The sequence below is a fragment of the Bombina bombina genome, chromosome 1, assembly GCF_027579735.1.
Source record: "Bombina bombina isolate aBomBom1 chromosome 1, aBomBom1.pri, whole genome shotgun sequence".
Taxonomy (NCBI): domain Eukaryota; kingdom Metazoa; phylum Chordata; class Amphibia; order Anura; family Bombinatoridae; genus Bombina; species Bombina bombina.
The window spans coordinates 744,615,514-744,631,798 of NC_069499.1; the positions used below are offsets into that span (position 1 = coordinate 744,615,514).

The 16,285-nt window shown below is 39.8% G+C and overlaps 1 protein-coding gene across 1 annotated transcript in view; it reads right to left on the minus strand.

Moving 5' to 3' along the window:
* Window positions 1-16,285, minus strand: part of LOC128660765 (ensconsin) — a 198,195-nt gene that overhangs the window by 19,987 nt on the left and 161,923 nt on the right. The window lies entirely within an intron of this gene.

Genomic DNA, 16,285 nt, shown 5'->3' on the forward strand with positions numbered 1-16,285 from the left:
ACCTCACACTGAAGCTCCACAAAGAAACTGCAGCACAGGAGCAGTCACGGAATGAACCTCTCACTTCCGTAGACTAAGCACACAGAGAGGAAGAGCGTGCACACTTTGCGCCAAACAAAACTCTGCCCATCGTGGGCGTCTACACAACCTCCCGGCCGGCATAACATGCTAACAACCTGCCACCGGGAGAAACCACACAGAGAGAGCCTTTAGGAAACAACCTGCCTCAAAATAAGCGGCAAAACTCTGTTTTAGCAGCAAATATAAAAAAAAAACGTTTTAACCATAAAATGTGGAAAACATACATAAGAGCCCAAAACAACAGTCACAAACTGCCATCCAAACGCCTCACAGTGCCCCATGATACTGCCATGAGTAATAAAACCTGAACACCTTCAGGAATATTAACCCCCTAAGTGCCAGACCTCAAAATAAAAAACAGCACTTACCTCAATGATAATCTGTCTGGCAGCAGGACAGCTCACAAAGCATGAAAGGTAACACTCCTTACATGGACCTGTGGAAAGACAAACAAAAGACTGAACAAACCTACTCAGACTTTTCAAAAGAAGGGCAGCATAAACTATATGGGAGGCGCAGAGGAGATTATACCCCCCAAATTCCCAAATGCTCAAAAGCCACCATTGCTCTACTGAGGAGACTGACATGGACTACAGCTACACCCTAAAAAAAAACAAAGCTGCTTTGCTTAAAAATAACAAACTCTTGATAGAAGAATCAGACACCTGACTTTACCGCCTCCTTGCACTACAAGCAAAGAGAATGACTGGGGGTTGTAGGTAAGGGGAGTGGTATTTAACAGCTTTGGCTGTGGTGCTCTTTGCCTCCTCCTGCAGGCCAGGAGTGATATTCCCAATAGTAATTATGATGATCCGTGGACTCACCGTGTCATTAGAAAGAAACACAGCTATCCCTTCTAGGAAGCGAAGTTCTCTTAACCAGAGTAGAATGCTCTACTACTTAGGCACTGTGCGCCTGATATTTAACGGAGACAGTGACAGGAAACATATATTTAAAGAGAAGATATGGGAAAAAAGGAAACCCTGACTTCTCTTATCCCTGTGAAAACTGCTAGCACGCTCTGAAACAGGAATTAAGGTTTACAGGAGAATCCTAGTGCTTAGGACTAGATTCTTAAGGTTGACAACGCATCAGAGTCGTCAAAAAACAAACACGAAGGTGTTGAGGCTTAAATCTGAAGACTACCACTTCAGCAACAGATGAAGGAATTATACCGTTCGAACTGAGATTTCACCCTCAGAGGCTACCGACGTATCCTCCTCATCCAACCTAAGAGGAAGGCAATCTATGTAGCAGCAGGAGGAACAGAAACCTTATTATCAGGATCACCAAAAATCCTCTTGCAAATTTCCCGGTATAGGAAAAACCGACAATGCCACAGGTACCGCAGAAGATACCTGAGCAAAAGTCTTTCAGCAATCACTACTCCAGGAGACTGGGAGGAAACGCAGGGCACTGCATGTGATGCCATAAAAGCTTAGGACGTATGAGGAGAAAGCTGTGGCATCGTCTAAACAGCATCAACCTAGGAGACATAAGGCTCAGTGAAATAAACCGAACATTCAATAGCTCCTTGTTAAATGAATGGCACAGCAGGGCATGGAGATAGTAAATTGTCTAATTAACAGCCATAAAGGTGAAAAGGCTCCTATAAGAAAATCTTAATTTCTTACACTATTATCTGAGTATGAGGGGAATAGTGTACCAAACAAATCAACACTATGTAACCCAGGAGCCAAAAATCATTAGTTTACAGGAACAGACCACTGTTCCCCCATAACCACCAGCCCCCATTTTCATGATATCAAAAAAAGGACAACTATACTTTTAATGATAATAACACTTTAGTGTCTGGAGTTGAATTAAAGACCCTGGCTGTTTAATTTTCCATAAGGATCTAGAAGATACACTGGAAAATTACGTTTCTAGCAAAACGCTATTGAAGGGCTACTGGAAGCATTTACTTATAACTCCACCAGCCCCCTAGAAGCTTGAAACTCTAAGCCAGTCCTGCTTGCAACAGACTGTTCGATAGAGACGAGACCGGCAATATTAACACACGGCTCTAATCTCCTTTAGCGCAGAAAAGAGCCGGTGAATTTTCAACATAAGAAATTAAAATTATTAAAGATGGTGCCGCTCCGTCTAGCTAGGAAGGAGGCGTGACTAAAACCGGCAAAGGAATAAAGCGCGAACTACATTGCGTACCAGCCTCCTCCCAGAAGACCCAAGGCACTTACCTGCACGTTCAACTGTCTGGCAGCAGGACAGCTTGCCCAGCATGAGAGGAAGCCACTCCTCACAGAGACCTGCAGAAAAAAGAAAGGACAGAGTAAACTTACTCAGGCCTTCTATACCAGGGCAGCAACCTGTTAGATAAACGCAAGCCAGGCCCACCTCACAAGTTCCTAACTGCTTTAAAACCACCACTGCCCTGCTGAAGAGACTAAAGTGGAGTACAGCTATACCCAGATTGTGATGGAAGGCCAGAGCAATCTTGCCCAGACTTCAAAATAAAAAAAACTATTGATTGAAGACATTCATCAGGACACCTAATAACTTCACCTCTTCCTTGCACTAGAGGCAAAGAGAATGACTGGGGTTTGTGAGAAGGGAAGTGATATTTATCAGCTTTGCTGTGGTGCTCTTTGCCTCCTCCTGCTGGCCAGGAGTGATATTCCCAACAGTAATTGATGATCCCGTGGACTCACCGTGTCATTAGAAAGAAAAGTCTAAATTTTGTTTGGCTAAAACATAAAATTCTAGTGCCCTCACAACATTTAGGTTGTGAAGAAGATGCTCTTTAGAATTTTTAAGAGCAGGACATAAAGAGGAAGTCACAATTTCTTGGTCAATAGTATCTACAGATACTACTTTGTGATGAAAGGGATAGTTGGTTCAAATAACTGCTTTGTCCTGATGATAAATCAGGAAAGGAGGTATACAGGATAAAGCCAAAAGTTCTTAAATTCTTCTGGCTGAAGAAATGGTCAGGCTAGAAGTTGGGAGTCTAAACAGTGCCACATATTCATAATGCTTGATAGAAGGATTTCCTGAGGAAGGCAAATCTGCTGAATCATTCATGATCCCTGTCAACAGGGATATGTATATATAGGCATCTTTTAAACCTACTGTAGACATAAATAAACCCCTTCTGCAGTATAAAGTATTGTGCAAAAAGTCTTCATCTTGAATGTAGGTACATTAAAAAATGTGTTCAAGGATTTGAAATCTATAATAGGTTGAAAAATGCCCTCTTTTCTTTGGGACAATAGACAAATAGTAGTAAAATCCCTGATTCAGCTCTGAAGCTGGAACTATAACTCACTTTATTCTAGATCCTGTACACAAGCTAGGAAGGCTTTGGCCTTTATGAGATCTCAATGTACTTGAGACATGAGGAATCTTGGGGCTTTGATCGAAAACATATCCGACACCCTTGAGGAATGATGTCCAATACCCAAGGATCCTGAACAGATCTTTTGCAGCCTCCAGAAAAAGATTAAATCTGTCCCCTACGACCAACTTCTTGTTCTGCTTGTTTTGGACCAGAAAAGACTGGACTTCCAAGAAGATTTGGGAGAACCTGATTGCTGGGTAGAGGAATAAGAATTTGTGATGGGCCGAAATGAAGGCCTATGTATGTCCTTAGATTTTTTATCTTGAAGCAGGAAGGATCCTTTCCACCCAGTGACTGGGGCAGTAATTACATCTAGTCCTGAGCTGAAAATAATTTTTCCCTGAAATTGACAGAATAAAAGTCTAGTCTTAGAAAGTATGTCTGCTGACAAAGATTTCAGCCATAAGGCTCGTCTTACCAATAGCAGCACTCTTTGCATTAATGTGTATCATTTAAACTGCTACATCACAAATAAAGCCGTTTGCGGGCTTTAGTAAATTCAAGCAATCCTGGACCTTCTCCAGAAACACTTCATTAGAAATTACTTCAGAAAGATTTCACACCAGACCGCATTAGCTGCCCCTACACAAGCTATGCTAACCACTAGTTTAAACATGAAACCTGCTAATTAAAAGGATGTTCTGTAATAACCTTCAAACTTTCTGTACATGGAATCCTTGAAATAGGTACTGTCCTCCAAAGGAATGGTAGTTTATCTAGCAGGAGTGAAATTGCCCCATCCACTTTAGGAACTGTTTCCCAAAAATCAATTTTTACAGAGAGGAGAGAAAACATTGTCTTAAATTCTGCAGACTGATCAAAAGGAACACCGGGTTTGTTCCAGACTTTGGAAATATCAGAAACTCGGTCAAATACAGGGAAACTGCTTTAAAGAAGTTATCAATTATTTGAACACACTGCTTGTCCAAAGCAGTAAAATCATCCACTTACAAACTAATTAAAACGTCCTGCATAAGAGTTTTAATATGTTTAAGCTTGAAATGAACGAAAAATCTTCTGCCACTGCTTCAGGGAGAAGGTCCTGAGTTTCAGATTATCTGTCCTCAGAAGAGGAAGTTCAGACTCCAAAGTACCCCACGTGTCTGAGGACCATTTAATACAGTAAAATTGCTTAACCAAGAGGCATATAATTTTAAATGAGCACTACATTTTTTTCTGACAAATTTCAGTATTTATTTAAATTTCTCAACTAATCACGGACTCATGTGCATACACTGAACTTTTGCACATGCTCAGCAGGAGTTGGTGCCACAGAAAGTGAGCAAATAAAAAGTGCACTATTAAATAATAGAAGTAAATTGGGAAGTTCTTTTAAATTGCATGCTTTATTTGAATCATGAAATTTATTTTGACTTTAGTGTCCCTTTAAGAGAAATCCAGCAAGAGCAAAAAGTCTGAGAATGAGCACTATGTGCGCCAAGCATGCGTCTGGTAGCTAGAGGCATAACAGTAATAAAATCAGAAATAGCTGACTACTTAAATGTAGAAGAAGAAACTCTTGGGGTATGAGATTTGGCCATTGCAGACCCCTGAATAGTCTGGGAATAAGACAACATGGAAATACCTTGACAAGAATTAGCCAGGGCTCCTGCACTATAAATGCATAGCTGCGCAGGGACACACACCAAATATCCTTACAGAGTAAACAGGGGTTGGAAGAGTTTAAATGGTCAGTAGATAGCTCCTCCAAATTGTCAGCAGATGGTCCAGAGACCTAAGCTGCACCCATAATAGAATTTAAGGTTGACAGTAAGCAAAAACATAATTTATGTAAGAACTTACCTGATAAATTCATTTCTTTCATATTAGCAAGAGTCCATGAGCTAGTGACGTATGGGATATACATTCCTACCAGGAGGGGCAAAGTTTCCCAAACCTTAAAATGCCTATAAATACACCCCTCACCACACCCACAATTCAGTTTAACGAATAGCCAAGAAGTGGGGTGATAAGAAAAAAGTGCGAAAGCATATAAAATAAGGAATTGGAATAATTGTGCTTTATACAAAAAAATCATAACCACCACAAAAAAGGGTGGGCCTCATGGACTCTTGCTAATATGAAAGAAATGAATTTATCAGGTAAGTTCTTACATAAATTATGTTTTCTTTCATGTAATTAGCAAGAGTCCATGAGCTAGTGACGTATGGGATAATGACTACCCAAGATGTGGATCTTTCCACGCAAGAGTCACTAGAGAGGGAGGGATAAAATAAAGACAGCCAATTCCTGCTGAAAATAATCCACAAACAAAATAAAGTTTATTGAAAAAAAGAGCAGAAGATTCAAACTGAAACCGCTGCCTGAAGTACTTTTCTACCAAAAACTGCTTCAGAAGAAGAAAACACATCAAAATGGTAGAATTTAGTAAAAGTATGCAAAGAAGACCAAGTTGCTGTTTTGCAAATCTGATCAACCGAAGCTTCATTCCTAAACGCCCAGGAAGTAGAAACTGACCTAGTAGAATGAGCTGTAATCCTTTGAGGCGGAGTTTTACCCGACTCGACATAAGCATGATGTATTAAAAATTTCAACCAAGATGCCAAAGAAATGGCAGAAGCTTTCTGGCCTTTTCTAGAACCGAAAAAGATAACAAATAGACTAGAAGTCTTTCGGAAAGATTTAGTAGCTTCAACATAATATTTCAAAGCTCTAACAACATCCAAAGAATGCAACGATTTCTCCTTAGAATTCTTAGGATTAGGACATAATGAAGGAACCACAATTTCTCTACTAATGTTGTTGGAATTCACAACCTTAGGTAAAAATTGAAAAGAAGTTCGCAACACCGCCTTATCCTGATGAAAAATCAGAAAAGGAGACTCACAAAAAAGAGCAGATAATTCAGAGACTCTTCTGGCAGAAGAGATCGCCAAAAGGAACAAAACTTTCCAAGAAAGTAATTTAATGTCCAATGAATGCATGGGTTCAAAAGGAGGAGCTTGAAGAGCCCCCAGAACCAAATTCAAACCCCAAGGAGGAGAAATTGACTTAATGACAGGTTTTATACGAACCAAAGCTTGTACAAAACAATGAATATCAGGAAGATTAGCAATCTTTCTGTGAAAAAGAACAGAAAGAGCAGAGATTTGTCCTTTCAAGGAACTTGCGGACAAACCCTTATCTAAACCATCCTGAAGAAACTGTAAAATTCTCGGTATTCTAAAAGAATGCCAAGAAAAATGATGAGAAAGACACCAAGAAATATAAGTCTTCCAGACTCTATAATATATCTCTCTAGATACAGATTTACGAGCCTGTAACATAGTATTAATCACAGAGTCAGAGAAACCTCTTTGACTAAGAATCAAGCGTTCAATCTCCATACCTTTAAATTTAAGGATTTGAGATCCTGATGGAAAAAAGGACCTTGCGACAGAAGGTCTGGTCTTAACGGAAGAGTCCACGGTTGGCAAGAGGCCATCCGGACAAGATCCGCATACCAAAACCTGTGAGGCCATGCCGGAGCTACCAGCAGAACAAACGAGCATTCCTTCAGAATCTTGGAGATTACTCTTGGAAGAAGAACTAGAGGCGGAAAGATATAGGCAGGATGATACTTCCAAGGAAGTGATAATGCATCCACTGCCTCCGCCTGAGGATCCCGGGATCTGGACAGATACCTGGGAAGTTTCTTGTTTAGATGAGACGCCATCAGATCTATTTCTGGAAGTTCCCACATTTGAACAATCTGAAGAAATACCTCTGGGTGAAGAGACCATTCGCCCGGATGCAACGTTTGGCGACTGAGATAATCCGCTTCCCAATTGTCTATACCTGGGATATGAACCGCAGAGATTAGACAGGAGCTGGATTCCGCCCAAACCAGAATTCGAGATACTTCTTTCATAGCCAGAGGACTGTGAGTCCCTCCTTGATGATTGATGTATGCCACAGTTGTGACATTGTCGGTCTGAAAACAAATGAACGATTCTCTCTTCAGAGGAGGCCAAGACTGAAGAGCTCTGAAAATTGCACGGAGTTCCAAAATATTGATCGGTAATCTCACCTCCTGAGATTCCCAAACTCCTTGTGCCGTCAGAGATCCCCACACAGCTCCCCAACCTGTAAGACTTGCATCTGTTGAAATTACAGTCCAGGTCGGAAGAACAAAAGAAGCCCCCTGAATTAAACGATGGTGATCTGTCCACCACGTCAGAGAGTGTCGTACAATCGGTTTTAAAGATATTAATTGAGATATCTTTGTGTAATCCCTGCACCATTGATTCAGCATACAGAGCTGAAGAGGTCGCATGTGAAAACGAGCAAAGGGGATCGCGTCCGATGCAGCAGTCATAAGACCTAGAATTTCCATGCATAAGGCTACCGAAGGGAATGATTGTGACTGAAGGTTTCGACAAGCTGAAATCAATTTTAGACGTCTCTTGTCTGTCAAAGACAGAGTCATGGACACTGAATCTATCTGGAAACCCAGAAAGGTTACCCTTGTCTGAGGAATCAATGAACTTTTTAGTAAATTGATCCTCCAACCATGATCTTGAAGAAACAACACAAGTCGATTCGTATGAGATTCTGCAAAATGTAAAGACTGAGCAAGTACCAAGATATCGTCCAAATAAGGAAATACCACAATACCCTGTTCTCTGATTACAGACAGAAGGGCACCGAGAACTTTTGTAAAAATTCTTGGGGCTGGGGGGCGGAGCCAGCTATCATGGAGACCAGACGTGTTTTCTTGCAGCTCCTGGCTTGGGACTAAAAACTCATGCATAAACTAGCTAATATACGTCCTAACATTTATTTATTTTCCTTGTGAACCTACTAAAGACCCTGTGGACATGCCTGACATTTCACAAGAAATAGAAACCCCTCAACTCTGAAGATGGACGGATAACATATAATCTTTTGTGAAGCCACGTGGGGTAAAACACCATTATAAGCCAGTATAATCAGCCAAATCTCGTCAACACTAATACCCCGTCATGGAGGATTTCTTCAGTGAACTAGGAGCTCTCTTAGAGGACTTTGACCATCGGATGACAAGTCAATTCAATAACCTGAGATCTATCATCCGGAGTAGCTATGGGCATGGGGAGGTGTCCGCCACGGTAGCAGCCGATCGAGTGGAGCTTCAGGCTCAAATACAGGTACCTCCAAATCCCATTATTGCGCAGCACGATGCGGTACCAACACCACTATCCCAGACACAAAGCATCTCCACTTATTTAGCATCTCCTAACTCAGAAGCTAAGGATCGCTCAGGGGAGAGCATAGGTCATCAGCTAACTAGCACGAAGTTATCCGCTCATGAAAGTAACCCATCTACAGGAACCCCAGCTTTATCGGGTACTGAGCTGAATGTGGAATCTAATGGGAGCCTTAGCGACTACAGTTACATCCCCAGCCTTCCATGGTATTCCTGGTATACAGCCGGGTCCCTGCCTGTGATTGAGAGCCAGGAGGAGAATCTATACACATCTGGGTCACTGACGATTACCGGACCCGTCTTACTGATTCTGAATGCTCATTATCGATGTTACAATACAGTATATTGGCAGATCTCCCTAACACCCAGTGTACCGATGAAACTTAGATCTGGAGTGGGGTAAATTTGAGTTTGTAGCCCTGATATCGTAAGCACCCAACTTTTACTCATTTGTAGCAAGACATGCTATTACTGGTTGGAAACTTGCGAGACTCATGATATTTGTTTATGTGGGGCTTTTTCTTTTTTCTCCTTTTATTATTCAGCTGCTCTTTTAGATTATATGTCTGCCCGCAATGCTGCTTTTGACTGTGTTTTTTTTTTGGTTTTTTTTTATGGCGGCCATTTTGTGTAATGCATAGCTCCTAGACAGATAAGAAGGATTGGACACCATCTGGCATATGTCGGCAGAGAGTAGGAGCGATCTAGAGAGTTAAATCCTTATACCTGCAAATGACCACTTCAGCTTCCCTTACAAAGAGAGACTGTTACTGCTGTTTTTTTTTTGTTTTTCTGTTTTTTTTTTTTATTTATTTTCCTGTTGAACAGCTGCAAGCCTTGTTATATGCACCCTTATGCTAGGCTGAGATCTTACTTATGTTTGACAAATTTGTCTCTCCCTGGTATACTTTAGTTGAGCCCATAGATGAGGGATTTTTACATGTTACCTTATAATCTAGAATGTTATATGAATCAAGATTTGTGCCCTTAGGAAACTCTGTACTATACTGGTCATTCTCTCCAGTGCGTTGTCACACTGCAAAAGGAACCTTATAAATTGTATGCTCATCCTGTTAACGTTCACAACAGAAATAAGCTTCTGGGACAGCAACTCAATCATATATGCTTACAATATCCTTTTTCTCGTGGGCATGTGTTAGGTAACCTGTAGACTATTGCTCCAGTTTATGCCAGATCCATTACTGTTCTCATGTTATTGTCATGTATACTGGTATCATTGATTATTTGACTCAGCCTTAGACACATATACTATTATAGATCCATATGGTATAACTAGTCAGTTTAGCACAACCTTGGTTTGCAGACCAACTGTTACTTATACTACAAGCTATCTGTTGAGTTACAGGAGTTTCGCTAGATCTTCAGGGTAAACTGACATCTAGGCTATATATTATTTTGGCCCGTGTAAGAGGAACCTATCTTTATGAGCTATTTACATTGGGGTTTCTAGATATAAATTATAATATGCATAATAGCACTTTTAAACCCTAATATGATTTTATCAAGCTATTGGTTGTAGGGGTCTTAAATGTTAACCTCTTTGAGAAATTACTATATTTAAAGGGACATTGGATGTTCATATATGTCTCCCCTGGATCCCTGTTATGAGGATTAACTTAATATAAAACATGTTACCCTAGTGATAATTGCATATCCTAAGAGCAATATTAAAATACCCTCTGCTAGGACTTCCATTGAGTTAGGCGAACTCCCTACTGCTACATCTTTATACATATTATGTCGCAGACCTCAGCTATATGCTATTAATATCTATCAGACCCCCACATACTCATAATTAGGGAGCCTTCTGACTTAGTTTCCTTATTGAGACCATGTATTTTGAGCTTGTCAGAACATCACACGGGTCCACTTTTCTACATGAGCTTCTTGCGCCTTGCTCCACTTAGTTTCTTATTTGCAGACAATTTTGTATTGTTATATTATTTTTCCTCCTTTCATTTTATAAGCCAAAAAATATTTCAAGTTATCTGTTCAAAATTATAAGTTAGATTGAATATATACTACAGCTTTATGACAATAGTAGAATGAGCTCTCCCATATTCTACTACATACTTGATACTAGAGATACTAGACGGAAATGATACTAATCTGCAATCTTATTATATTTTTCTTAGGCTGTTTTTGTTGCACTCAGAAATGTTAGGAATCTCTAATAGGTAGCTCTCTAGTGGAATACCTATAATGTTTCAGTACAGGTTATTATCCCCATCCTACGCTCTACAACATAGCTTCACTTAGGGGGTACATAGAATGTTCTGCTCTCCCCCCCTCCCCAGCTTCCAATGATATATGTACCCTCGCCCCATAGATACACATAGCATATAAGATGCCTCTCATAGTTCCCTATCTTAGCCATTATCTTGTACATATATGGCATACTTAGATTTATAAACAAACCCATACTGCAGCCTTACCAAAGTAGGCTCCGCCCCCCTGCTTTCTCCTTCCCTTCCCTCCCCCTCCCACAACTCGAGTGGCTCTTGCCCACTGAAATCCCTCTTCCTTCCAGTGCTCTATGACCTTCTTAGGGTCATCCCCAAAGCTAACTCCCCACATTATCGCAGAAATTCTCATTTTATTCATCCCAGAGATGTGGAGTCTAGATTACAATTATTAAAATATAAAATGAAGTTTCATTTTAGTTTGCCCAGTCATGTATCGGACACCTCCCTAGACACAACATAGGTTTTTACATGTTAAGGCTGGCCTTATTGTAGCATTACTGTTATGTTTATCTCTGTGAGCCCTAAAAATGTATGACTCAACTTTATATATAGTTCAGTTGCTCCTCTACTGGCCTAACAGATATGATGGGTGTCACTATTCCTGTGTTGTACTCTGTTAATTTTATGATGGGGCAAATGCTGTATTTTGTATTCTTTGTGCTTTCTGAAACTTCAATAAAAACTCTTTAAAAAAAAAAAAAAAAAATTCTTGGGGCTGTAGCTAGGCCAAACGGCAGAGCCACAAACTGGTAATGCTTGTCCAGGAAAGAGAATCTCAGGAACTGATAGTGATCTGGATGAATCGGAATATGCAGATATGCATCCTGTAAATCTATCGTGGACATATAATGCCCTTGCTGAACAAAAGGCAAGATAGTCCTTACAGTTACCATTTTGAATGTTGGTATCCTTACATAACGATTCAATATTTTTAGATCCAGAACTGGTCTGAAGGAATTCTCCTTCTTTGGTACAATGAAGAGATTTGAATAAAACCCCAGCCCCTGTTCCAGAACTGGAACTGGCATAATTACTCCAGCCAACTCTAGATCTGAAACACATTTCAGAAATGCTTGAGCTTTCGCTGGGTTTACTGGGACACGGGAAAGAAAAAATCTCTTTGCAGGAGGTCTTATCTTGAAACCAATTCTGTACCCTTCTGAAACGATGTTCTGAATCCAAAGATTGTGAACAGAATTGATCCAAATTTCTTTGAAAAAACGTAACCTGCCCCCTACCAGCTGGGCTGGAATGAGGGCCGCACCTTCATGTGGACTTAGAAGCTGGCTTTGCTTTTCTAGAAGGCTTGGATTTATTCCAGACTGGAGATGGTTTCCAAACTGAAACTGCTCCTGAGGAAGAAGGATCAGGCTTTTGTTCTTTGTTGAAACGAAAGGAACGAAAACGATTATTAGCCCTGTTTTTACCCTTATATCTTTTATCCTGTGGTAAAAAAGTTCCTTTCCCACCAGTAACAGTTGAGATAATAGAATCCAACTGAGAACCAAATAATTTGTTACCCTGGAAAGAAATGGAAAGTAGAGTCGATTTAGAAGACATATCAGCATTCCAAGTTTTAAGCCATAAAGCTCTTCTAGCTAAAATAGCTAGAGACATAAACCTGACATCAACTCTGATAATATCAAAAATGGCATCACAGATAAAATTATTAGCATGTTGCAGAAGAATAATAATATTATGAGAATCATGATCTGTTACTTGTTGCGCTAAAGTTTCCAACCAAAAAGTTGAAGCTGCAGCAACATCAGCCAATGATATAGCAGGTCTAAGAAGATTACCTGAACACAGATAAGCTTTTCTTAGAAAGGATTCAATTTTCCTATCTAAAGGATCCTTAAACGAAGTACCATCTGACGTAGGAATAGTAGTACGTTTAGCAAGGGTAGAAATAGCCCCATCAACTTTAGGGATTTTGTCCCAAAATTCTAATCTATCAGACGGCACAGGATATAATTGCTTAAAACGTTTAGAAGGAGTAAATGAATTACCCAAATTATTCCATTCTCTGGAAATTACTTCAGAAATAGCACCAGGAACAGGAAAAACTTCTGGAATAACCACAGGAGATTTAAAGACCTTATCTAAACGTTTAGATTTAGTATCAAGAGGACCAGAATCCTCAATTTCTAAAGCAATTAGTACTTCTTTAAGTAAAGAACGAATAAATTCTATTTAAAATAAATATGAAGATTTATCAGCATCAACCTCTGAGACAGAATCCTCTGAACTAGAAGAGTCATTAGAATCAGAATGATGATGTTCATTTAAAAATTCATCCATATACAGAGAAGTTTTAAAAGATTTTTTATGTTTACTAGAAGGAGGAATAACAGACATAGCCTTCTTGATGGATTCAGAAACAAAATCTCTTATGTTATCAGGAACACTCTGAACATTAGATGTTGATGGAACTGCAACAGGTAATGGTACATTACTAAAGGAAATATTATCTGCATTAACAAGTTTGTCATGACAATTAGTACAAACAACAGCTGGAGGAACAACTGCCAAAAGTTTACAGCAGATACACTTAGCTTTGGTAGTTCCAGCACCAGACAGCGATTTTCCTGAAGTATCTTCTGACTCAGATGCAACGTGAGACATCTTTCAATATGTAAGAGAAAAAACAACATATAAAGCAAAATTGATCAAATTCCTTAAATGACAGTTTCAGGAATGGGAAAAAATGCCAAGGAACAAGCTTCTAGCAACCAGAAGCAATGAAAAATGAGACTTAAATAATGTGGAGACAAAAGCGACGCCCATATTTTTTAGCGCCAAAATAAGACGCCCACATTATTTGGCGGCTAAATGCTTTTGGCGCCAAAGAATGATGCCACATCCGGAACGCCGACATTTTTGGCGCAAAAGAACGTCAAAAAATGACGTAACTTCCGGCGACACGTATGACGCCGGAAACAGAAAAGATTTTTTGCGCCAAAAAAGACCGCGCCAAGAATGACGTAATAAAATGAAGTATTTTCAGCCCCCGCGAGCCTAACAGCCCACAGGAAAAAAGTCAAATTTTTTAAGGTAAGAAAAAAATGATTGATTCAAATGCATTATCCCAAATATGAAACTGACTGTCTGAAAATAAGGAATGTTGAACATCCTGAGTCAAGGCAAATAAATGTTTGAACACATATATTTAGAACTTTATAAAAAAGTGCCCAACCATAGCTTGGAGTGTCACAGAAAATAAGACTTACTTACCCCAGGACACTCATCTACATGTTTGTAGAAAGCCAAACCAGTACTGAAACGAAAATCAGCAGAGGTAATGGTATATATAAGAGTATATCGTCGATCTGAAAAGGGAGGTAAGAGATGAATCTCTACGACCGATAACAGAGAACCTATGAAATAGACCCCGTAGAAGGAGATTATTGAATTCAAATAGGCAATACTCTCCTCACATCCCTCTGACATTCACTGCACGCTGAGAGGAAAACCGGGCTCCAACCTGCTGCGCAGCGCATATCAACGTAGAATCTAGCACAAACTTACTTCACCACCTCCATAGGAGGCAAAGTTTGTAAAACTGAATTGTGGGTGTGGTGAGGGGTGTATTTATAGGCATTTTAAGGTTTGGGAAACTTTGCCCCTCCTGGTAGGAATGTATATCCCATAAGTCACTAGCTCATGGACTCTTGCTAATTACATGAAAGAAACTGCTGGTATATATGAATGATAGTGCAACAGCAAAAGAGCTCAGAATTAACCCGAGCCCCAAGGCAGAACATGTCATTGCATAAAATGCAGCATGCATGCAGAAAAAATGGGACACATGCAGGAACTGTTAGCGCTTTTGCTTTGCAGTGCTGCTTCACATCAGGATGTTCTCTTCAAACAATGCTGTGCTCTGGCTGCACTGTGTAAGTTTTTCTTAACACAGTTCAGCCAGAGGAGAGCCCTGTTTGAAGAGAACAGTCAAATACAGAGCAGCACTGCAAAGCGGAAGGGCATCGATTGATGACCTTGTCCCATAGCCTTTCCCAGTCTTCAAAGCTTTGACTCCTCAATTTAACACGTACTTGTGAGCAATGCACCTTTTTTATTACTACATGTTTACCTTATAATTATGTGATGTTAGACCAAGAGCCAAGGAAACATTTATTTGAGACATTTTAAAAACTCAAACTTTCCTTTTTTTTCCTCTGCAGACAATTTGCTACAATATATTACAACTGCTACAATATAGTATTACATTTTAAAAATTGCTTTATTCTCCAGTTAATTAACACATTGCAATTGAGCTGGTGCTTTAGTGTAACTGCGTAATTTAAAATGTAACTTTGTTTCAAAATCACCTGCAGAAAATGTTTACATAAAAACAAAAATCTAATCACAGATTAAAAATCAAAGTAATTAAAAAAGTTCTGCCTCTGGGCCCCTGAGAGTAATGACAAGTCAGCAATAGGTAAAAAGGCACAATGTATAGCTGAGTACCCTTGAAAGGGTACGCAGCGAGGTAAACTGTAAAACTGCTGCAGCCTCCCTAAATAATTTTATTGAAATAAATAAATTAGTTAACCCTGGACCATAAAAGGTTAAACGATAAGGTTTGGTAAGTCAGAGTGGTTTTCTACCAGTGCTAGAATGCGTATCCCGACAGGTTAAGCTGGCTACCTCATTTCAGAGATAATGAAAAAATAAATCAACGTCTGAGGCACGCTTAAACGCTTACGATAATGTTAATCCTTAGCGTGCCAACACTATTTGAGATCGCTAATACCAAAATACATAATAAAAATTGATACTAAGTATGTAAAATAAAACGGGGGGTTAAAGGAAAGCTGCACTGAAAAGCAATAATAGCATTAGAGCGCTAAATCCAAAGCAACAGTAACCTCAACAATACATATAATAAAGTGCCTAAAAGTTGGCCAAGCTGTTATAAAAGTTATGTAGTGAATGTCCCCAGCCCAGACTATGTGAATCATGTGTACATATTCATGTGAAAAGCTGTTTGGCTATGAGGTGCATTTGTACTTACTTGTCAGCACCGGTGTCTACTGTGCTCACAACAGTTTCAGAAGAGTTATGTCCACTAGATAAGACCATTTGAGGCTGTGCAAGCATGGGTCCAACCACCTGTGAAAATGCAGCCACTAAAAGCCAGGGGATTGGCAGATAAGTCCACAATTCACCTGGGAGGACAGTGTCAGCATACATACAAGAATATTCTGTAGACCAGGGGATTAGTGAATAAATCCACATTTCACCTGGGAGGCCTGTGACAATCTTCACACTGGAAGATTCTCACTGCCAGGGTGTGAACTCTTCTCTACCCTTCTGTCCTCTTTGTAGGCTCTCTGAGATGGAAATAAGGTCTTGTGTAGGTTAGAGAATTCTTTTCTATATCTT